This window comes from Schistocerca piceifrons, chromosome 8, assembly GCF_021461385.2.
Source record: "Schistocerca piceifrons isolate TAMUIC-IGC-003096 chromosome 8, iqSchPice1.1, whole genome shotgun sequence".
Lineage (NCBI taxonomy): Eukaryota > Metazoa > Arthropoda > Insecta > Orthoptera > Acrididae > Schistocerca > Schistocerca piceifrons.
In genome coordinates this window covers 406288372-406314305 of record NC_060145.1, presented here as the reverse complement: position 1 = coordinate 406314305, position 25934 = coordinate 406288372, and the positions used below count along the sequence as shown (strand labels likewise).

General features: G+C 43.1%; 1 protein-coding gene across 1 annotated transcript in view; it reads right to left on the bottom strand.

The window, feature by feature from the left end:
* LOC124712385 overlaps positions 1–25934 on the bottom strand; it is a 719796-nt gene that overhangs the window by 527088 nt on the left and 166774 nt on the right. Inside the window, exon 2 of the mRNA XM_047242681.1 lies at positions 9418–9465. The gene's annotated coding sequence lies outside the window, so the exon portion shown is untranslated. The remainder of the gene's footprint in view (positions 1–9417; positions 9466–25934) is intronic.

Here is a 25934-nt window from a genome sequence, read left to right as displayed (position 1 = left end):
CTCTTAGCACCAATAAGCACCTTTCGTAGCTGATTTTCATTACCTAAAGAATTTATAACCTCTTTCATGACGAACTTGACAGCTGCCAACACGTTGACTGTCATCGTGGCTGTTAAAAACCCATTTGGCTTTTTCCGCCTCCTCCTATTACTTAACGCACGTTGCGGTGACATTTAGCAGCCGACATCACCTTTCTGTAGCAGCGAGTAACACCTCTGGTATTAGACAGAAATGTCGACGGGTATGAGCCACCTTTAGCCACACGTTCCCATCCTGTCTCAGAGTTACGTAACAGAAACCTGAAGAGGCTTCGTGTTTTGGAATTAACGTTACAGTGGCAGGTTTGGCACGCTTTTGACCCCTTGCACAAAACAGGTTCCCCGCGCGACGGGTTCAGCTATAGTTTTCTCTGATGCTGACTTTTACTTTCAGGAGGTGGCGAGTAATAGGCACGTATTCGCTCCTTAACATTCTGATGACGCGCATCCCTCTCACTTTCCAATGATTGCCTTTACGCTGGCCGTTTGCAACCTGCAGTGTTTGCAAACGAATGTTTTTACAATTTCTAAGTAAGACACGTAAACGAGAGGCTACGTTGATAACTGTGGGGCAGTGTCCAGCGACTGATTCTGACTGAAATTCGACGTAAGGACATAGCGGGAACGTTAATGTGCTGATATTTTTGTTTTCATTTACTTTTTTAGCGGATGACAATTTCCGTGATGAGGTCCCCAGTGAGCCTTTTATTCCCTATTTGCTAGGCTTTCATTGATTCTGCGTCTACATGCTATAAAGTACGTAATAGACAATGGCTGATTGCATTCAGACGTTGTTCATTTGAGGTTGTTTTCCGTTTGAAATGTTTTTTTTTTGTCGCTAGGAAGTTAAAGTTTAAATTCCTTCGGAGTAATGTTTCTTTTTGCTCATTGAGATTTATATTTATATTGTACAGGATTGATCCACTAGATTTGAGATGGTGAAAATATGGCTTGATACGAAATAGGACAACAGTCACTCTTGTCGGGACATAAGCCTTTCTCTTTGATATAATGTCATTTAATAACTTTTTGGTCCCTGATATCAGTGGGTATCGTTCAGAACTGCACACACGTTTGCTGGACCATTTCCTATCCAGCTGTTGCGAACAGTAAGAAAGTCTTTCTCTGTTCAGCGCTCGAGTAAGATCACCGCATAATATGAGGGCTATTTTTTTTTCAAAGTCCGATCAGTCACGAAATGGAAACCACAGTGAAAATCAAAATTGTTTTATTTGCAAGATTTAGCGACATCTTCCAGCTACATCTCTACATAGTCGTCGCTCTGACTTACAAGGAAACGTCACCAACTTGACCTCGTACTTTAAGGAGGAAAAAAGTCAGTTCCAGCAGTCGTTTACGCGATAGAATTTGCACCATAATTCTGATAGCACGCAGTTACGTCCTCCAAGAGGTACAGTATTTAAACTTCGCGAGCACCGACTGTTTGTCACTCGTGCCGCCTAGTAGCCTAATGCTCGAGAGCGAGGTGTTGTATAGTGGAGTGAGTAACACGTTCGTGAAACACTATTTTGACATTGGTCACATACTTTGTTCATTGTGTTTAGGTGCGCAGTTTCTAATCTTGGGTTGTGCCAGAGATCTATTTCCTTTGAACATTTTTAAGTTACGATTCACAAATGCAGTGTGACTGAATGAAACGAATGAGTGTGTCATTAAAGAGCTATTTATTGACATCGCTGTTCTGCGTTATTTTCTTTGTGGTTTGAAGCTGGGACTGTTAAAAATGAAGTACATTTGTAGCAGATAAGTTATTCTTCGACATCACTGAGAAGATTACATACCATAATAATTCGTCAGTTACTTGTTTTATTAATTTTGATTTTGATGCGTATTATAGACGAGAGTAATCTTAAAACTACATTAAACGTATATGTGCATGTGGTTGATATATTGTGTACTCATATCGAAAATGTTCGCGTAGAATAACGTGCGTTCTCGAACAAGATTTGATAACACGCTTTCAGTAGCCCGCGAGTAGGTGGGCTCTTGTTGCTACACTGTACAGTCGCTCGGGCATTAGGCGACCGTAATGGGGCGGAGCGAGTGACAAACAAACGGTGCGCTCGAAATTTTAAAAGTTACACACTCTGAAGATCATAAGTGCTTAGTGTCAAACGTACGGCCCAAATTTTCGCGCGGGATCCACTGCGGGGCATAGTATCTTGCAAGTGTGCCTTTTTCTCCTTAAAACATAAGACAAAGTTGTTAATGTTTCTTCTCAAGGCGTTTACCGTAGCGTTGTACCAACTTTTCAGTACTCTGGTCATACAAGGCAACCGCCTGTGCTTTCCGCCAATTCTCTATCCTGGTCTGCAGCTCGTTGTTTGTGCCAAGTACTGTCCTGTTACTCTTCGTTTCATGTGTGCAAAGAGATGAAAATCAGGAGGAGTGAAGTCTGTCCTGTATGGTTGGCGACCAAATACTTCCCATCGAAAAGACTGCAGGAGCTTCTTTGTTGCAGATGCAGTGTGTGGCCAGGCTTTGTCACGAAGAACGACAACCCCTGATGACAACATTGCTCTTCTCTTGTCCTGAATTACTTTTCGTAGACGATTTCCTCCAGTCGCTGAACGAGATCATTCGTTAACACTCGACTCCTTCTCTGGCTGCCGCACCATGAACGTCTGTACGTCATGCTTCAAAGTTCATACAACACTGTCGCACTTCGCTGTTGTGCATGATAGTTACGTCATGTGGGCTGCATGAAATCGGGCGGAACCCCTCAGCATCAGACGAGAGCACGCACTTCGCACTTGGTGGGAGACTACCGTTTTAGGCATCTTTACTTGCTCATTCTGCGTTCAGAAGTCGACAGTGCGATGTGACAAGATCGATGGGCGTTCTAGAGACACTAAAAAGTCATCTGTACAAAAAAAGGAAAGTTATGGTGTAACAGCATCCAGTATTAACTCATTAAGTTTAGCTTTTTCATTGATACAGTAATTACGTTATCAGAAATCATCAGTATAATAAAAGCATGGATTATAATGTACAGCAGCGCGGGGTAGCCGCACGGTCTTGGGTGCCTTTCACGGTCCTTGTGGCTCCCCCCGTCGGAGTTTCGAGTCCTCCCTCGGGCATGGGTGTGTGTGTGTTGTCTATAGTGTAAGTTACTTTAAGTTGGATTAAGTTGTGTGTAAGCTTAGGGACCGATGACCTCTGCAGTTTGGTTCCATAAGACCTTACCACAAATTTCGAAATATAATGTACAACCATTTGTTTCGGTTACATTGCCGGCCGGAGTGGCCGAGCGGTTAAAGGCGCTACAGTCTGGTACCGCACGACCGCTACGGTCGCAGGTTCGAATCCTGCATCGGGCATGGATGTGTGTGATGTCCTTAGGTTAGTTAGGTTTAAGTAGTTCTAAGTTCTAGGGGACTTATGACCAGAGCAGTTGAGTCCCATAGTGCTCAGAGCCATTTGAACCATTTTTTGGTTGCATTGTTTAATATGATACGAACAGAAATGACGCCTTTTGGTAAAAATCCCAAGCTTGATGCTCTGCGTGATGTTCTGTACGAGGGTAGCCAAATCCCTGGCAGATAATGACTGAAAACAAGGAGAGAGTCTGGTTCAACAACTCATCAAGACGAAGTTATTAGCTCGTACTGGGAAACAAAATCAGCTGTGTCTTTACAAGGATGGGAGGACGATGGTTCGAACCCGCGTCCAGCCATCCACGATATTTTTATATTGCTCCAGGGAAATGCCGGAGTGGTTACTTTCAAAGGGCACGGCCGATTTCCATCCCCATCCTTGACACAATCCGGGCTTGTGCTACGTCTCTAATGACCTCGCTGTCGACGGGACATCAGACCCAATCTTCCATCCTTCCTTCCTTGGAACAGTCATGGATATAATGGAAAACCTAGATGTGAAGCGCCGTCCTTTTGAATACGAGTCCTGTTTCTTACCACCATACCACATCGCTTGGTAATGACCCTCCAAGCAATCCTCCAAAAGCCCTGAGGTGGCTGCCGGTCGGGGGTGGCCAGACCCATCTGTTGTTGTTGGAAAACACGGTAAGCCACGGTGGATCATGGGTAAACCAGAGGACAGTAAGGTTTACGACTCAACAGGACGCAGGGTTTGCGGAATCTGGGAGAGCTATCAGCAAATTAAACATTGCAAGCTTGATGGTGATGATTCTGAAATGTTCTCCGGTTTTCAGACAGTTGTCGTCATGCAGAAAGTACGTTATTTCGACAAGCTGAATTGCGTCCATCTTCAAGCGGTCATGATAACTGGTTATCTCCCGTTGGGTACCCAGTTTTAACCGACTTTCCTCTTTATTCTGTCGATTTTCAAGCAGTACCTTATTTGTCGTTGGATTTGGTGGTTACAGGTTTTTTATTCACTTGAAGTATCATGTTAGAGATTAGTAGAGGCTGAATCAAGTCTGTAAAAAGCCTAAGTCTTTAGAGAATAGCTTCGGAATTTCCGTTTGAAGAGGCGTGCTAATGGCTTTACGCCAGTATTGACACATGTGCAGGGTGCACAGCGAAATTGAATAGTTATGCAAGTATCTCGGTTAAATGCTGATATACAAAGATATGTAGGTTAATGCGGATGAGTTGGAAAAACAAAACCTTAATGTTCCGACGCAGCATTAGTAGTGTCCTGGTCGACACAGTCACGTCGTTTAAATATCTGGGCGTAGTGTCGCAGAACGCTAGTGCGACCTGTTCTTGAGTAGTGCTTAAGTGTTCGGGATCAGCAGCAGGTCTGATTAAAGGAAGACATCGAAGCAACTCAGAGGCAGGCTGCTCGATATGGTACCAGTAGGTCAGAACAACGCCCAGATGTTACGGAGATGCTTCGGGAACTCCATTGGGAATCCCTGGAGGAAAGGTGACGTTAATTTCGAGGAACACGGCAGAGAAAATTTACAGAACCGGCATTTGAAGCTAACTGCTCAACGATCCTACTGTAGCCAACACACAATGCGCGTAAGAACCACGAAGATAAGGTACGAGAAATTAGGGCTCGTATAGAAGTGTTCCCTTGATCTGGGAGTGGATCAGAAAAGGAAACGACTAATAGTGGTACAGGTTATCCTCCGCCTCACACCATATGGGGCTGGCAGAGTTATGTATGTAGATGTAGATGTAGCAAGTGATAAAATTTTATCCGGCACGCGGTTTTAGCCTCTTTGGAAATTTCAGTTAACTTCTTTTTCGCGGATTACACATTCGCCATTGCCGCATAACATTTGTTATATCCCCCACCTTGATTCCAAGCGAACTATTGTGCACAAGACTGTGTATTTTTGTAAGGGAGGACAGGAATACAGCAATCAGTCGCAGTTCCGTTGGTTTTTATTATTCTTGTTTATTTAGAGTTCAGCTGAAAACACCCATCTCTAGTGCACTGAAGAAATGTGGATATGCAAGAATAGTAAAATCCTATGGCATTACGACTGATTGCTGCATTCCTGTTCTTCCTAATACTGTGTTTTGAGTATGAATCTTAAGGATACACAGCAAGTACTGCGAGAAGCCGATACCACATACATACAACCACTTGCCTGGCGCCTCTCGGTTCCTCACAGCAGCTTCTGCAACATGTCTATCTGTGCGTCGTGCTCGTTCGCCGATAATGTGGGTAGGATCGAAAGGGAGAGCTTCCAGCTGTAGAACACATTGTTTCCGTAATTTTTTCCGTCGTTTCTTAGCTGCTTCAAAATCATGAATGTACATTTTTTCTATCTCGTACTAGCGGACATGGAAATTCTTCTGCCGAAAGAGACAAAACACCACAAACACATAGGCAGCTCTGAACCAGCAGCTATGCAGTTCAGTTCAGCGCTTGCAGACAGCTCAGTATATACAGAGAACTATTAGCATTAACAAAGTATCTGTACATTAAGCTCAGTTATAATGACAATATCATAGGCAGCCAAGAGACAGGAAAGTTATCTAGATATTATTGTATTCGGTTTAGGATATCAACTGGTACACATAAACTCTACCAAATTCAAACCACCCTTTTGCGACATACTCTTAATAAATACAATCTAAAAGAAATTAACGTACCAAGATGGAATTATCCGTATGGGATGGAAATCGACAGATCTGATGAGCATATACAGACAAACAAAAGATTATAGTTTCAGAAAAATTAATGATTTAATCGAGAGAAAGTGCTATACAAATTGAGCATGTCGATAACACATTGGTCCACCTCTTGCCTTTGTGAAAGTAGTCATTCGGCCTGATAGTGTCGTTGGTTGTCTTCCTGAGAGATATCGTGCCAAATACTGTCCAATTGGCGCGTTAGATCGTTAAAATACCGAGCTGGTTGGAGGACCCTGTCCGTAATATTCTAAACATTCCCAGTTAGGAGAGATCCGGCGACCTTGCTCTCGCTGTGTGGGGGAGGGCATTATCTTACTGAAATGTAAGCCCAAGATGACTTTCCACGAAGGCCAAAAAACGGGGCATACCACTGTGGAGTAGTGGTGCCACAGATGACAACCAGAGGAGTCCTGCTATGAAAAGAAATGCCATCCTAGAGTACCACCCCTGCTTGTCGAGCCGTATGGCAGGCAACAGCCAGGGTGTTGTGCCGTCACTATCTGAGGCACGTTCAGACACGTCGTCGTCGCTCATCGGGGCTCAGTTCTACTCCAGTCAATGAGTCTGTAGGTTCAAGGGTTCAAGACATGCCTGGAGACGCGCCGGACAGTGGTGGTGGTGGTGGTGCTGGTGGTGGTGGTTGTGGTGGTGGCCCGCTATTCGGCCCTGCAACTAGGAGTGATGGTTTGTGGTGCCATTCATTCTCATGGCAGGGTGCCTTTGCTTGTCATCTTGCAGCACGCTTACAGCACAGCTTTACGTCGACGATATTCCAAGCCCAGTTGCGTCGTTCACTGACAATCAATTCTCGGCTTACATTTCAGCAAGATAATGCCCGCCCGCACACGGCGAGAGTTTCTACTGCTTATCTCCGTGCTTTACCTTGGCCAGCAAGGTCGCCGGGTCTCTCCCCAACTGAGGACCTCCGGAGCATTATGGGCAAGGGCCTCCAACCATCTCGGGATTTTGATGATCTAATGCGTTTGTTGAACAAAATTTGGCACTACATCCCTATGGAGCACAGCCGTACATCCAACAACTCTAACAATCGATGCCAAGCCAAATAGCAGCCTATGTAAGGGCGATAGATGGACAAACCAATGCGTCATTGGTTTGCTCAATTTGTTAAGATCTTTCTTTTGAATAAATTATCTAATTTTTCCAAAATTATAGTAATTTATTTGGTTGTACATGTACACCACATCTACCGATTTCCATCTCAGTCGGATAATTCCTTCGTGGTGGGGCCATTTGTTTGTATTAAAATGTACTGTTCGTTATTTATAGTTGTGTTGCCACATTTCTGTTATAGTGCTACCCAATCAAGCAAGCATTTAATTAGTAAGCGTGCAATCAGCCAACTTTATGGAACTGTATCAGGGAAACACTTTTATGCTACTGTGGATATTTGGGCTGAATTAATTGTAGAATTCAGTAAGTACAATCATAACATTGTATATGTTGTATAACAGTAAACGCAAACACGACATATTTCATCAACTTTAAGTTTTTCATTCCATGGAGAAAACATGAAAATAGTTTTTTCCCAGTATATTAGCTGACTGAATAATTCACGGGTGTATTGCCGGTTCATAGTGTCCTTCGAACATAATATTTTGGTGATCACGCTTGTCGCCATCGTCAGGAGCGCTAAAGAATATTTGGAACGCTTGGGAACCTGCATTGTATCTAATTAAGGCTGCCCGGGCGAACGGATTGCCACAGCGAGGTACCGCGCCGGGCTTACGCGTAAACCGCTTGGGGTTAGGTTAGGTTAGGTTAAGCTGGCTCGTGCCCTCACCTGCAGAAAGGGTGTGGAGCGGCCGGCAGGGGGAAGGAACTAAGTCGACTGTCATCCCCGAGGTAGTCTGTTCTTCAGCACTGATGATCGCTGAGGTATTGTGCCTGCGGGACACTATGAAGCGATAGCTTACTAATGGGCTGGTCGATCAACGAAAGCGAATTTGATTATGAACTACGACTGACCATTTCTCTTTCTGTGCTAGCAGAATAAATCCTGTCTATATTCATCTCGAATACAGTCAACTTCGCTTTTACTGTTTCACCCGAATCCGGAGATACAGTCATATGCGAATTTCGGATGCTAAAGTTAGGCTGAAAGAAAAAGTGTACGAAACACAACAAAAGGTATTGACTTACACTGGGGTGACAGTATTCATGGGATGCCACCAAATATCATGTCGGAGCTTCTTTTGCTTGTTGTAATGCAGCAGCTAGATGTGGCATGGACTCAACAAGTCGTTGGCAGTCCCCGGCAGAAATACTGAACCATGCCGTCTCTACAGTCGTCCATAATTGCGAAAGTGTTGCAGGCGTAGAATTTGTGCACGAACTGATCTCTCGATTATGTCCCATAAATGTTCGAAGGCATTCATTTCGGGTGATCTGGGTGGCCAGAACTTTCGCTCGAATTGTCCAGAATTTCCCCAAACGGATCGCGAATAATTGTAGGATGCTGACATGGTGCAGTGTCATTAATAATAATTCCATCGTTGTTTCTGAGCGTGAAGTCCATGATGGCTGCAAATGGCTTCAGGTTCCTGAACCTAACGATTTCCAGTCAATGATCGGTGCAACTGGACCAGAGGACCCAGTCCATCCTACGTACACACAGTCCACACCATTATGGAGCCACCACTTGCTTCCCCAGTTCCGTGTTGACAACTTGGGTCCATGTCTTCATGGAGTCTGCGACGCATCGAACCCTACCATGAGCACTTACCAACTGAAATATGGACTCATCTGACCAGACCATGGTTTTGGAGTCGTCGACAGTCCAACATATGGTCACGAGCCCAGGACAGGTGCTGCTGGTGGTGTCATGCTGTCAGCAAAGGCACTCGCGTCGGTCGACTGCTGTCATAGCTCATGGACGCCAAATTTCTCCGCTTGTCCAAAGGGATACGTTCGTCGTACATCCCACACTGATTTCTGTGGTTATTTCACCCTGTGTTCCTTGTCTCTTAGTCTTGGTCGTCAAGCGAAGGCCATCGACCACTTGTGCTGTCTGTAGTGAGAAGCAACGCCTGAAATTTGGTATTCTCGGCGCACTCTTGACACCGACAGAATCACGTTAGAAACCTTTTGACATGAATCATCTGAGTACAAATGACAGCTCCGCCAACACACTCCCCTTTTATACTTTGTGTGCGCGATGCTGCCGCCATAGGTGTATTTGCATCGCCATTCCATGGCTTTTGCACCACAATGTATTATTATGAAAATGATTAAAAGTCAGTAACTAATAACAAAATACTTACCTTCAGCAGACTTGACCAGCATGAGCTTCAGTTAACAGGAGCCACGTTCTGGAAAAGAAATTACATATGTTAGATGTGTCCTAAAAGCGCTTTTACTTGCTATGACTTACAGGAGGTCGCTATTTTGTTTAGTTACAAACACACTGTTTCCCGAAAATATGAAATGGTAAGCTTGTAACACTGGAGAAATTTGCCCTACGAGTGCTGAACTTTGGGGAAAGAAAGTATCTTCACATAAGTACAACGTTTTGTAGTGGGAAACGCAGGGCATCTGGCACTAGAGCCTTCCGTTCTGAGCACAGTACGACACAGGTTGAAGCCACACACTTGATTGGCTACTAGTATACCTCAACTGGCAATTCTTATTTCAGTGTTCATTATTGCTTATCATTATAGTGCTTTATTCATTACTGTTCCTACAATCGTAACTTTTCTTCTAATCAATTTTCACAACTTAGCATGTTAGTTTTGAGTGAATTTATAAAATCATTCACTGTGTCTAAGGCTTTTAAACGTCCTATGATCCTAATTGAGTTTCATTAACCGCTCTCTGTCGAAATACACCTATTGTCCTTTCTCCGTCACTCTAAAACGGCACCACAATGTTAACTTTCAATTAATATCGAAATTTAAAATTTAGAAGATGTACATTAAGCAGTCTACGGTTTCGTGACAGAAAAAGACAGCCCTGAATGGTGATGATTTCCTCAGTAAGTAGCAAATAGCCATGGCGCAGATAAAGGAACCACAAGTTTACCAGTATTTTCCTTGCAGGTCTCAATGCCAGCTTGACATGTATTACATGCCCTGGTGAAATCTGCGTGCAGCAGGGTCCAAAACGTTGGTTTTCATAACAAACTCAAACTGTGATAAAAGACACTAATAGTAATAGCCGAAACGAAGGATTTTATGAAATGGAACAGAAGGATTTTATCAAAAGCAACTCCGTCCGCAAAACTTTACGATCATACATGTCGACAATCTTTATTTATTTGAGTGTAGGTTTCTTGGTAAACCATGTCGGTTAACGCTCTCAACGTAGCCTGATAAACAGTGAAAATTGCGGAGGTTTCTCGAGTACTGTGAAAAGGAAAAGAAAACCTGCCTCATAGTAGATCGACATTAAACTGCCACAGCTAAATTTTGTTTTCTTTTTGCACTCACAGAAGAGTGATAACTTTCGAAAATCAGAACTAATACAAACTTTTTGCAGCAACAGTTAAGTCAAACAATACGAAATCCTTACCTTCCGTTATTTTTATTAATATCAGAAGATTCTCGGAAAAATAAAAAAAAAACACGTAGCCTCAATAGAGGAAAATAACTGTCCGCAATAGCAGCAAACATTTTTGTAAAAGAAAAACCTATATTATTGTACAACTGACCCTAATGTGGAGAACAACACGCTCTGTACCTTAAAAGTGTTGATAACAAGCTCTTTCTGGAATATTTCCGCTCACACTATCAATAAGTTGCTTATGTAGATAAAATACGATTGAGTAGAATGTGATGGATTTACGTTCGTTTGGTTATACGTATGACAGCTGCTGTATTAACTGAGGTATTGTAAAGGATATTTTCAACCATTCCTTCAATGTGTCCACATGTCCATCTCCTTTTAAGCCGGGCGTAACTTTAAATAAAGAACATATTCCCTCACTTTCAGAAACAAGTTAATGACTTGTTTATTAGAACTGAACATTTTTAAGTCCGTACTGAACTCAACGTTTTAACTCCCAGGATCCTCTCTCCTCCTCATCATAAATATTCTTTTTTTGCAACAGCCATTATAATACCGATCATGTTCGGCTATTAAGTTTCGCGTAGGGCCAAGGCGTAAGGTTTTTGTTGTTACGTGGTAAACAATCGGAAGGCCGTAAATTGTACAAAGCAAATATTTAAATAAAAGCGCTATCTATGACCAACATCACCCCTCTTTAATGAAACTATGGAACAGGTATAACGCGTTCACTAAACTATATCATTATGGAATGCTATAAAATCGTAGCTGTTATTGCAAATAAAAATGTTTATTTTGTTAACTAAATATATAGATCCATATGCATTGTGACTAATTCATTCAAATGATTTGTAGCTACGCATTTATTTGTGAGAGGGTAAGCATGTACTGTAGATATAAAATGACATTTTCTTGTAATTATTTCTTCAGAAGTGCGATGAACTGGTCGTATTCGGCGTGCGTTTATATATTTCTGCGATCGAGTTGTTTCATGGCCATTTTGCTATTAATGATAATGATGTGGAAAGAATCATTTTACATTCATATCAGACAATGATATATAAATATGGCTACATTCTAATATACTAACCATCTACTATCTGTTAATTTAGTTCTGTTGTGAGTTAATAACTCCTACCCAATACCTTTTACACATTACGAAATTAGAAACTCTTCTACAGAACAGGAGGAGTTGTCAAGGAGAACTTTTTCAGTTCGTTTGCAAATTTAACTTTGTTATCTATCAGACATTTTATGTCAGTGGCTAGTTGATCAAATATTTTGGTGGCTGCATTTTGTACCCCTTTTTGTGCTGAAGCTGCTGTTGGCTGCGTAGGAAATAATTATCGTATGCGAGAACCGAGGGAAATGTACGGCGACGAGCGGGTAATTTTTAATCTACTGTAGAAGAGGTTTGAAAAGTGATGTACAAGGATAATTTGATGTGGTACTCGAGCTTAATAATGTAAAACAAATAAGCCCAAGTACACGAAGCGATAGGCATCTTTTCTTTTTTATTAGTGGGGCCTGCAGCAAGTGAATCGTGTGAATTACACGGTAAGTTTAAACCTAAAATATTGAAATACGCGATTACAGCCCAGGTGGACAGGTTTTTCCGACATCTGGCCCTGCCAAACTTGTCAGGCCGCGGAGTCTCTTCGCAGAAGTAATCTGTCCGAACCGGTCCCTCCCGTTACATTAGCAGCAGCATTCTCACAACTGTTCGGCTCTAGCTCATTGATGAGCACAGGACAGGAGTCTGAATCGTGCAGAGAATTTATGTCACGTTATCACATAAATTTAATATAGCTTACGGCATTCAGTTTCGTATAAGAAACGTCAGAGATGGGTTGTTAGGAATAAAATAAAAAATTCGTACAGACACTCATAATTAATGACCCATTATTTCTTCCTCAGACTACTCTCTTGCCCCCCGCTTCATCCCCTCGCCCCCCCCCCCCCCCCGCCAACCTCTATCCCATCTAGAAAACACTGAATATTAAAATGAGCATTGTATGTCTTCCTTTGCTTAAATGGGTACTTGTGACGACTAAAAGAAAGCAATCCGACTCTGTATTTTGAGGAAACGTGTTCTTGCAAACTGAGGCGTTAAGATTAGAATGGCTGGCTCATAAAAGACGAGAAATGCATTAAAAGACGTAGCGGTCGAGGCAAACGTAGCTTGGCACAGTGTAATCGATAACAGTAGCAATGGTAGTAAAGATATAAAAGCACACAAGTGAAATATTCCAGAAAAATCCGAAAACCAAGTGATTTTAGAGAATATGAAGCTTAGCGTATCTACATGAAGATGATGATTTTTCTTGATAACTAGTAAGAAATACGTAAATTTTTAATATAACACAGTATCAATTTCTTTTCTCAGTACTACAATTTTTAGTGAGAATATGTGTCATTGTAAAATGTGTGAAATTATTCTGCTGAAATTGTAAGAACCAACGTAGATACGTTTAAGTTGAAGGACATCCACGTGTCTAGTTTTTCTGTATAATTGAATTATGGAGTTTTGATTCTGTTCTTTGGATAAAAATTTCTGCACCAGACTTTTAAAATAACTGTTGACAGTTTTGCACGTTGAGAACTTTTTCGGACTCTAAGTATTTAATTCCATCAAAGCTGAGGTTCTATTTAATTAATTATTTATTAAACCAGATCAGGTTAGGACCATCAAGCCCTTTCTTACACCGGAGCAGTGTTTCACACATACAGTACCTTATTTATAACATAGTTATGTAGGAAATAACAGTCTTAATATGACAAATAGTATTAAAATGATTTGAGTGCCTGAAGTGGCAGTACTTGTGGCAGCTGCTGCCACTAATAGTGACAAAAGTAATGACAAAACAAGAATAAATGTAACGGCAGACATAAAAAGAATTTATAGTTTTTCAAAACAAATGTTTTCTGGCATAGAGAGTTCTGGGGAAAGGAAATTTAAGGAGACAACATCAGCTAAGAATATTGGAAAATGAGGAAGATGTGGTTGCGAAGATGGATGTACAAGGTAACGAGTGCGTACAGTGACGATGGTAATCTTACTATTGCTTTAGTAGATATATCATTAAAATGTTTATGTTTATCACGATTATATTATTTCATAGAAGTTATTAATATCTTCACGTAGATATGCATTGGTATGCTAAATGTATTGTGGATAATTTCCAATAAAACCTTATGTGCTCTGTAATACATCATTAGGCAATGAATCTATCTAAGATGCGTATTGCATTGCGTGCGACACGTATAAACTTCAGGAGGAGGCTTCAGGAGGAGGTGGAGAAGGAGGCGGAGGAGGAGTAGATTAGTGTTTAACGTTCCGTCGACAGCGAAGTCATTAGAGACGGAGCACAAGCTCGGATTATGGAAGGATGAAGCGGCCGTGACCTTTCGAAAGAACCATCCCGACATTTATCTTAAGTGATTTAAGTAAATCACGGAAAGGCACCTTGTCACGGTCCGTGCGGCTCCTCCCGTTGGAGGTTCGAGTCCTCCATCGGGAATGGGTGTGTGTGTTGTCCTTAGTGTAAGTTAGTATAAGTTAGATTAAGTAGTGCGTAAGCTTAGGGACCAATGACCTCAGCAGTTTGGTCCCATAAGACCTTACCACTAATTTCCAATTTACGGAAAACCTAAATCAGGATGGCCGGACACGGGTGTGAACCGTCGTCCTCCCGAACGCGATTGCAGTGAGTTAACTAACTCGGTATAAACCTCAGAAGATGGCATTTCTTTCTTCCTTTTCTTTCAATTTTATCGATATTTAATTCGGAATAAAAATGCAATGTAGGGTCTCTATCTCCAAACCAAAAAAGGAACAGAAGAACACGAAAATTCTGAAGTTCACATATCGTATGAATTTCTATTGTGTCTCCCCTATGTTTTCCTTTTGACTACTTTTATCACATACCGTCACACTCGTGGACATAAAAGTTACACCAATCTCTTAATGCAACGGTCCACTGAGATCCGACAAGCAGACTGCTTCGAGCAGCGAAAGTGGCAATAGATTTGGTGCCTACAATACCCGACTAACGGGACTAGTCCAGCTCGCTAGCTGTCGAATGCTAACTGGCAGCATATTTGGCAGGGCCAATCTACTTTCTCCAGATGCCCTTGCAGGAGGATGGTCAGCTAACCATGCAGCTGTACTGGTTTTCTTTCGATCTTAGGCTACAGTATGTAACGCTGCCTTCCTTCGCGTGCGATACCAGTTGTGAATGAGTGAACGCGTGCTTTATATGACACTCAGCCGTACTGTATTACTGTTGCTTGTCTGCTACAATTCACTTTTTTTTTTTGTATTACAGCGGAATCTGGCTTCTCTCCAGTACGCATCGCCATGTATTGGATTCCTGGGAACTGGTCCCGTGACTTTCGGTATTGGTCACCACACAAATCAGGATGGAAGAAAACCGGAAATTCTTATATGTGGAGAGAGCGAGAGTTTGGCGGAGGGGTCAAGCTGCTGTAGAGAGCGAGCTTAGCACGCCAAAGGCCAGCGTCAACTCTGACAAACTGGTCCAGACGTATCTAGGTTCTTCAAATGTGAAGCTCCGCTCCTCAGCGTCCTGGCGGCAATAGAATTATTTCTGACTCTTAACGTGACTTTCACCTATGTGTGAAAAATTCGAAGATCCGTGGTTCGTACTTCACCCTAAAATTTATGATTGAATGTGACGAAGACAATAATTATATCTCGAAAGGCTCTGCAGTATTCAGACATTCTATGAAGGGTCTGAGCAAAGCGCACCCATACAGGTTAAGAGAATTATGATTTATCATGAAAAACGACGCCGTCTGGGACAATTGGCATATTTTATTAAGTTACCTGTTATCGACCTTTATTACAGCTCATCAGCAGATCCATGCATCGGTGCAGGTCTTGAGCAGGGCGAAAATTAAGTGAGTTTACATTCAGTAATTCAAATAAAGAAATTATTTAAATCTAGTCACTGTTTATCAAACAAAAATTCGGATATACCAGTTGACCCTCGATCTCATTACTATTGTTGCAGTGCTATTTTTCCTGGTTAATTCTATATTAATACTCCCTATAAAACACGAAAATTTAGATGAAATATTGAAGAATTATTATTTCTTGTCATTCATACACTACTTTCCTTTACTCTCCTGAGGAACTTTAAACACGAACACTACTTTATTAAGAATTCCTCACTACCATATTTTCCTCTGTTATAATGCATTAACATTTTCTCTCTCATCACATTAGTTACATGTTTTATATTTACTAATAATCCACTAACGCAGGATCTCGAAATTCTAATTGCCTCCAATAATTTCAGTGACCCACTGACTGCTTGAACTCTACAATGGCCACCGAATATCTGTCCAGCAAAGAACTAACCTAGTAGATACGGTACGATAACAGTGGACATGCTGAAATATGATGCTAACTTCCACGTTAAGAGCGCCACACACGGACGACGGATCGCAACAATTTCACTCGGTATTACGAACGCCACTGTCTTGAGAAGTTCTGCTATGGCTAAAGGACTACTATTGATTTCTATATCTCCACGAATACTTCCAAAAAAAATAAAAAAATAGTTGTAATTCATTAAACTTTTTTTGAAACGCTTTTGTTGGGAACTGTAGGTTACTTTACAGAATGTATTATAATTTTAACTGACGGTTTATTTCAGTGTGCTTATACTGTTAGTTTTCCTTTTTTAATATGCAGTTCTTTTTTCATTCATTTGTCTTACACACTGTTTTTGCAATTTCGATGTGCCTTTAGAAATGTTGCCAGTAACAGCACAGGTGCTTACCGTAACTCTCGTTATAAATTTGAGGGAGATCGTGTGAAATGACCAGAGACTTCAGTGCTGGTTCGGTTAACCCTCTGCCAGGCACTTGAATGTGATTAGCAGAGTATCCATGTAGATGTAGATGTAAAATAGGTTTGCCCTTAAGTTAAAAACTTTGCCCACACACGTGGAACCAATGAAGCGCTGGTCGTCCGTTTGAATCCCTATGATTAGTCGCTAGTGTCGCAAAATAACTTGGCACCTACGCCGAAATGCATCCTCGTTCTCAGCGGTGGGCGAGTCCACTCTTCTGGAGGCTGAGCTGTGCGTTTCGTCCTTTGGAAGCAGCTGTCTCAAATACTGCGCTGATTTTATTATTCAATACTCCAGTGATGCTGCGGGAATTAGATTAGGAAATGAGACGCTTAAAGTAGTAAATGAGTTTTGCTATTTGGGGAGCAAAATAACTGATGATGGTCGAAATAGAGAGGATATAAAATGTAGACTGGCAATGGCAAGGAAATCGTTTCTGAGAAAGAGAAATTTGTTAACATCGAGTATAAATTTAAGTCTCAGGAAGTCTTTTCTGAAGGTATTTGTATGGAGTGTAGCCCTGTGTGGAAGTGAAACATGGACGATAAATAGTTTAGACAAGAAGAGAATAGAAGCTTTCGAAATGTGGTGCTAAAGAAGAATGCTGAAGATTAGATGGGTAGATCACATAACTAATGAGAAGGTATTGAATAGAATTGGGGAGAAGAGGAGTTTGTGGCACAACTTGACTAGAAGAAGGGATCGGTTGGTAGGGCATATTCTGAGGCATCAAGGGATCACTAATTTAGTATTGGAGGGCAGCGTGGAGGGTAAAAATCGTAAAGGGAGACCAAGAAAGGAATACACTAAACGGATTGAGAAGGATGTAGGTTGCAGTAGGTACTGGGAGAAGAACCTTGCACAGGATAGAGTAGCATGGAGAGCTGCACCAAACCAGTCTCTGGACTGAAGACCACAACAACAACAACTCCAGTCAGAACAGACTTATTAAATTATTGATCATACTGGACGTAATCTGTTAGTATTGTCGTTTGCACACTCGCTAGCTTAGCCTGAAGTTCTCCTAGAAAGAAGGCATCAGCTGTTGAACTGCATCTCCGCTACCGCATTATGGTCTCTCGTAACAGAACCCCCACCACTATTATTATTTCTTCCCTACACAGCCATATGGGCAGGTGTGTGCCAAGCTATTTTGTGCATACCTAGTTTGTATATAGAGGACCACACGAAGAAACAAAGACAATAGCGAATAGCACACGACATACCTGGGCGATTACCCATCCAACTGATTATATTACTACACTGAAAAAAACCGCCAGTTAAAAATATAATATATTAAGCAACACTGGGCGTAGCCGGTATTTGGCTACGCCCAGCGTTGCTTAACTTGGGAACTGTAGGTTACTTCACAGAGTATATATTGTATTTTTAACTGGCGGTTTTTTTCGGTGTACTAATATAATCAGTTTTCCTTTGTTAATCTTCAACTCCTTTTTCATAAGTCTTATTTTCCGCTTTTACGCCAGCAATTGCATTAACTGCTTCGGCTACGCGAGCATATCCAACCCAAATTCCCAACGTGTCGCACACTACTTCCTTAGGGATGCCTGACCATTTTCCTCATTATTGGCAGCCTCTCACATGATTCCCGCGAGAGATAGGACCTAGGACGCATCGACAATGAAGATATCATGATGTGCCATGAAGGCTTTGATATTACTATTATATATGTGTGGCATCTGGTTCATCGGATACTTCAAAAAGTACAGATGCCACATACGAGATGCGACAATAAAGTAATGAGACTGATTTTATTTGCAATATGTGGCAACCCTGTAGGCTTGCGTACGCACAATGTCTTTGAGCTTGGTCTATAATCTGCTTATAGTCCAAGCAGCACATCGATGCAACTGCTCAGTCGTTAGTTGTGCTATAATAAGTTAACACATGTTTGTGTCTCTCGTCACGGAAATGGAACTGCATAATATTGCGCAACGGTATGCCATTTCTTTTTTGCGTTAAATTGGGTGAAAACGCGACGACAACTTACGGTAAGCTTCAAAAGGCTTTTGGAGGAGGAGGTTATGTCAAGATCTCAAGTTTTTTATTGACATAAAATGTTTAGTGAAGGCAAAACGAATGTCGAAGATGAAGACCGCAGTGGACGACCATCAACCTCACGGACGGATGTCATCTTGCCCAGGGTACGTGGACAAACAGTTAACCAATACTACTACAAAGAAATTTTAGAAAGGCTTCGTAAAAGAGTTCTTCGTGTCCGTGCCAACGTTGCTGATAATTGGGATCTGCATCACGATAATGCGCCATCCCATACTGCTCTGTCAGTACAGCAATTTTTAACCTCAAAAAAAATTTCAGTACTACCACAGCCACCTTATTCACCAGGTATCGTGTGACCCTTTCTCAAAACGGCGGTCAAGGGACACCATTTTCAAACAACACGTGATGTCCAAAAAGCTGTGACGAGGGTCTTGGAGGATATTACAGAAGATGAGTTCCAGAAATGTTACCATCAATGGCAGAAGCGCTGGAAAAAGTGTGTGCAATCGGAAGGCAACTACTTCGAAGGAGACAACACCAAACTTGACTAAAATGGTAAGCAACATTTTTTTTCACATCAGTCCCATTACTTTATTGTTGCACCGCGTATATAATAGTACAAAAACAGAACACATATAATGGTAACTTTAAACTTCACTGAACATTTCTGTTTTCCGAGGGACAAGAGACTAAATCGTCTATGGACTTGGTACGGAAACACAACTCTCTTCTGATTTAATTTAAGAGAGCGATACTGAGCACAGTTCAAAATAACACAGTAGATTCGAACCCATCTCCTTGTCGCTGTCAGTAATGAGCTGTACGTCTGTCGCCGCTCTCTCGGTGGATGCTCAGACTACTGAAAAAGTGGAGAATTTCTCAGTTGGGAAAACGTTTGAAGAGAGTCACTTGCATGTGCAGCGAGGTAATGCAACTGCAGGTTGTTACACCTTTGCCACCGCCACCGGACTGGTTACCGCGCAAACAGAGTGAAAACCGCCATTTAGAGCTGCCTCGCACCCATCTTGAGGCGAAAGGGAGAAAGCAATCGGCCTTACGCGATATTTGTCCGAGGGCCGGCGGCAAATTTGCCGTCTCTGAGGCCAATCACTGCGGCGGCCGTCTCCGGCGGACCGCAGGCTCGGCTAAAGGCCGGAACCGATCGCTGTTAGTCTCGTCAACGGCCGGTTAGCTCCTCCGCTCTCCAGTAGCCGGCTTTCTGTCACGCTGCTGGAGCCGCCGGCGTGGCTTGGAATGCAGCAGACTTCAGACCAAGCGAGGCAGGCGAGGTACACAACTTCCCTGCAGAAATCCTACCAGGTGTACCGGTATGAAATGAGCGTTTGTTTTGTGAAAATGAAACACTAAGTTTGAATTGAAAAGTAAAACCATTTCATTCAAAGTACTGACCATTGCTTTCTATACATTTTGACCACCTTTCTGGCAATCTGTGGACACCATGCCAATAGAAATGTTCGTCTTTCGAAGCAAACCAGACACCCAATTTTCGACTTCTTCGTAGGATTCTAAGTGTTCCTCAGCTAATGCGTGTCCCATTGATGAAAACAAATGGTAGTCGGAAGGAGCCACGTCTGGTAAATACGGCGGGTGGTGTAGCAGCTCCCAGCCAAGTGTTTGATTGTATCCTGAATCAGTTTTGTTTGTGTGCAGGTGCAATGTCGTGTAAAAAAATTACTTTGCCATGTCTTCTGGCCAATTCTGGTCTTTTTTCGATCAATGCATAGTTCAAATTGATCATTTGTTGTCTGTAGCGATTAGTATTCACAGTTTCACCGGGTTTTAGAAGCTCATGATACACCACACCTTTCTGACCCCACCAGACACAGAGCATTGACTTCTTGCCGAATCGATCTACACTCCTGGAAATGGAAAAAAGAACACATTGACACCGGTGTGTCAGACCCACCATACTTGCTCCGGACACTGCGAGAGGGCTGTACAAGCACTGATCACACGCACGGCACAGCGGACACACCAGGAACCGCGGTGTTTGCCGTCGAATGGCGCTAGCTGCGCAGCATTTGTGCACCGCCGCCGTCAGTGTCAGCCAGTTTGCCGTGGCATACGGAGCTCCATCGCAGTCTTTAACACTGGTAGCATGCTGCGACAGCGTGGACGTGAACCGTATGTGCAGTTGACGGACTTTGAGCGAGGGCGTATAGTGGGCATGCGGGAGGCCGGGTGGACGTACCGCCGAATTGCTCAACACGTGGGGCGTGAGGTCTCCACAGTACATCGATGTTGTCGCCAGTGGTCGGCGGAAGGTGCACGTGCCCGTCGACCTGGGACCGGACCGCAGCGACACACGGATGCACGCCAAGACCGTAGGATCCTACGCAGTGCCGTAGGGGACCGCACCGCCACTTCCCAGCAAATTAGGGACACTGTTGCTCCTGGGGTATCGGCGAGGACCATTCGCAACCGTCTCCATGAAGCTGGGCTACGGTCCTGCACACCGTTAGGCCGTCTTCCGCTCACGCCCCAACATCGTGCAGCCTGCCTGTAGTGGTGTCGCGACAGGCGTGAATGGAGGGACGAATGGAGACGTGTCGTCTTCAGCGATGAGAGTCGCTTCTGCCTTGGTGCCAATGATGGTCGTATGCGTGTTTGGCGCCGTGCAGGTGAGCGCCACAATCAGGACTGCATATGACCGAGGCACACAGGGCCAACACCCGGCATCATGGTGTGGGGAGCGATCTCCTACACTGGCCGTACACCACTGGTGATCGTCGAAGGGACACTGAATAGTGCACGGTACATCCAAACCGTCATCGAACCCATCGTTCTACCATTCCTAGACCGGCAAGGGAACTTGCTGTTCCAACAGGACAATGCACGTCCGCATGTATCCCGTGCCACCCAACGTGCTCTAGAAGGTGTAAGTCAACTACCCTGGCCAGCAAGATCTCCGGATCTGTCCCCCATTGAGCATGTTTGGGACTGGATGAAGCGTCGTCTCACGCGGTCTGCACGTCCAGCACGAACGCTGGTCCAACTGAGGCGCCAGGTGGAAATGGCATGGCAAGCCGTTCCACAGGACTACATCCAGCATCTCTACGATCGTCTCCATGGGAGAATAGCAGCCTGCATTGCTGCGAAAGGTGGATATACACTGTACTAGTGCCGACATTGTGCATGCTCTGTTGCCTGTGTCTATGTGCCTGTGGTTCTGTCAGTGTGATCATGTGATGTATCTGACCCCAGGAATGTGTCAATTAAGTTTCCCCTTCCTGGGACAATGAATTCACGGTGTTTTTATTTCAATTTCCAGGAGTGTAGTTTTGCAGTCGATTTTGATGGTTGTCCCGGATTAACCCATGATTTTTCCCATTTAGGATTCTTAAAATAAATCCATTTTTCATCGCCAGTTACAATTCGATGCAAAATTGATGTTCTTTCATGTCTTTGAAGCAAAATTTGACAAACGGTTTTTCGGTTTTCCATCTATCTTTCATTCAATTTATGTGGCACCCATTTTCCACACTTTTGGATCTTTTCCATAGCTTTCAAACGGTCAGAAATTGTTTGTTGTGCAACATTTAGCATTTCTGCCATTTGCTTCTGACTCAAAGTATCATCTTCATCCAATATTGCTTGCAATTCGGCGTCTTCGAACTTTTTTGGTGGTCTTCCACGTTCTTCATTTCTTACATCAAAATCATTATTTATGAACTGTTGAAACCATCTTTTGCATGTTACTACTGATAGAGCATGATCACCATATGCCTCGACAAGCATTCGTTGTGACTCTGCAGCACTTTTTTTCGACTGAAAACAAAAAAATTAATGCTTTCCGCAAATCATCACTTTCTGGTACAAAATTCGACATTGTTAACACGACGGAAAACATATGTTTGTTCCATGACTTGATGTATAATAAATATCTTTGACAGATGTCATACCAACCAAACAAAAAAAATTAAGGCTCGTTCACAACAAATGTTCCCTATTGACACATTTGTATCTTAACGCTCATTTCATACCGGTACACCTGGTAAACGACTGTTCAGAGGGGCAACCAAACTTTTATTCGTGTTAATACGTAAAATCTATCAGAGCACAGACATACACAAGCCCGAGGACAGCAGAATCATCTAAATGCAATCAGCTTAACACCTTGTGCATGCAGTTGCGGTCAAGAGTAGAAAAGAGGCGATCAAAAAAGCTACCATTTGAAGGCTCTACAGTCCAGAATCGGTAAGCCAATCAGGCAAAATCGTGGTGAGCACTGCAGCAATCATCCGACCGACGTAGCAGGCTGAAGATAACCGTTTGGTAAAACGCTGTGTCCTGCTTTTTGAAGAAATCTGTAATTTCCTACTGCACATCGTCCGATAGGATCGTTCAAGGCCTTTCTTTAAGGGACCCAAGGCGTGATAATCGCATGGGGAGAGTCGTGACAGTACGGCTGTTGATCGAGTGTCTCCCACTTCAGTTGGCGTAACTGCTGCATTACCACATTGGCGATATGGGGGTGTATGTTGTCATGAAGCAGCAGGACCCCTTGCGCAGTTTTCCCGGACAGTTTGTCTTAATTGCACATTCTTCGTTCTCCAATGGATAGCTACCGGTGTTTGACTTTTGGCAGCCTAGAAAGGAATAACAGCACGTTGGTCCTGTTTGGACACATTTGGTAATAACGTCGCCATACTTCACGTTTCCACATTTACCACACGATCGTCGGAAAGATACGAATGCCACACTAAACCCTTGTCTACATGTCGGTAGTTGCGTGCCCGCATCGGAGTCGCACTACGTTGCATACACGCTGCAGCAACACCCTCAAACGGACACTTTTTAATCGCTCATGACGTATCCAAGTATGGGAAAGGAAACTGAGATGTACCTACGAGGCTGTTTGACAATGTTCTTTACAATGGACACATGAATTTGCCAAATTAGAAGAAACGTTGGTCAACGTAAAATGGTGCAATCTGAAATTCTAAGAGAAATAGTTATAAGCTATAAGGAAAGACTCTGAATATACAATACGTTGGTTCTTTCCTATCAAATTTAATGTTTTATATGTTCCTACCTACCCGATTTGATTAAACAGCACAAAAGAGAAAGATTACAAAACGGTTTGTCATTCCGAAGACGCATTTGAGTACCGTTTCTTTGTCAGAAGAGCGTGTTACATGAAACACATGTAGAAATTTATTAGTGGCCTGTCTCTACAGCAGTTTTTTTCTCGCTTTGGTACTTGTATATTGAAAAATCCGCCTCAGTTGCGAGAATTTTCTGGTATTTACCCAGGTTTCGGCTAGATTAATCTAGCCTTCTTCAGAAGAATAAAATTACTATAACACGCCAGAGCAAGGAACAGTCAACATTAAAAATTAAAATCTATAGTACCGTGGTACCATGTCGAATTAAAACTACTTAACTGAAGTCCAGCGCCGGCATCACTTCATCACGAGGTCGGTTGACACCGGCAACTACGTTCTACTCTGCAATGTTATAGTAATTTTATGCTTCTGAAGAAGGCTAGATTAATCTAGCCGAAACTTGGGTAAAGACTAGAAAATTTTCGCAACTGAGGCGGATTTTTCAATATATTAGTCTATCACAGTTGCTGACGGGGCTGAAGTATGCTAAAAACTCTTCGCTTTGGTACTTATCAATACTGTCTCGGTAATTTGCAATCTGTGGATTCAGGAGGGCCATAACGTTATGCAGGATATCAACAGCCCCGAGTGGCTAGCGGAAGAGAAGACTTGCATGTCTTTCACTCCGCCTTGCAGGATCATACAAACTCGTGACGTACGTTGCGTAAGAACTTTTTGGAACCAAGACAGGTATCATCCGCACAGATAGAGCCACAAGGTCTCCATCACCACGGACTGTCACCATGGTGACCGTTGTTCAGGTTTCCCTGGGCGTGGCAGCAGAGTTAGTAGCATAGAATGAGGTGCATCCAAAGACACCACTAGACTCAAAATGGCGGCACTACCTCGTCTTGGTCGTATGTACAGCATCACTATGGATGCTACCCTGTATGGAAACTCCGTGGAGAAGCGAACTACGCCGAATTACATTCGTCAGCGTCGTACAGATCCGGCACATCGCGTGATGCAGTGCGGTGCCTCTGGATACACAACACGATAACCTCTGGCTTGCATGGCTGGCGGTATGGAACGTATCTATTACATATTGTAAGTGTTGAGACTGGTCGCTGTGGCCTCTGTGAAACTTTTCAGCAAGATTAGGTAAGATCACATGTTCCCTGAGCTGTCCTGACCGACCTCGGTAGAGAGGGTGTCCTACTGTTTCCTTTGGCAGCACGTTCTCCAGATCGGTCGCACAGTGGAAATGCCCGACCATGGGCTGCTGACAGGCGGGTAGGCTACCACTCGCTAGTCACAGCCCGCTGATGCAGTCTGGCGTAGATCTGAAGAAAAACGGAATGAAGTGGCCGTTTCTGTCATTCATTTTCAGTTCGACTCGATGCGTTGTCTGGTTAGAGCTGTCGTTGCTCCACTTGCGACGTCTCTGTGTACTACATTTTGCTGCTTCTCTATTCCTAAACAAACTTAATAATGTGCATTTACACTATTGAGCCGTGGCGAGATGGCGCCAGTTTTATTTTGTTCATGTATCGTTGAGATCGATTGTGGTTGAGGTAAGGTATCTTTGCTTTCCGCGTGTCTTATCTTACGGCTTGGCAGGTGAAGCGAGTTTTTTGTTAGCCTTCGACGGGTAACCCTGGAGAACTCGTGACATTCGCGGGGCGACGAGTGTCAAAGGCTGCCGAACGAGCGTGAGCACCGTTACACGTTGTGGTGTGAAATTGGTTGGACGTCTTGCCGACATGGGCAACTTGGAGATAAAAGTTCTGTGACTTCGCTGGGAACAAAATTTGAAGGGAAGCGGTGAAGCTGTTGACCCAGCTCCCTCGTATTGTGTACGTGATATGGAGTAAGTCGTAATTGTTTGTTCACCGACGCAATCAGAGATTTCAAACTTTATTATTATGGTGTGGAAGAGTTCAGTTGGCCTAGTTAAATGGTGGCCGTTATTAGAAAATTTTCTCAGAAGTTTTACTACTGCTTTGTGTCTCTTGCAATTAAATGATTTTATGTTGCAGCTTTTAAAGCCTGCACTCTATTAATACAGTTGTCCATGCGTAAGTGAGTCAAAGGTTCTGCCGAGTGTTTCTATGTTTCAGAGTAGTTGGAATGTCTTTGTGATTCGGGCAGGAACTTTTGATTGTGCCAGCGCCTTGGCGGAGAGTGAAATGTCATCCGAGGTCTAATACTGGCAGTGTTTGAGAACCTGGCCACAACCAGAGCTGTTCACAAATCGCCTTCTAAAGTTTACCATTTATCTTCCTTCTGTCAAGGCGGGTTAAG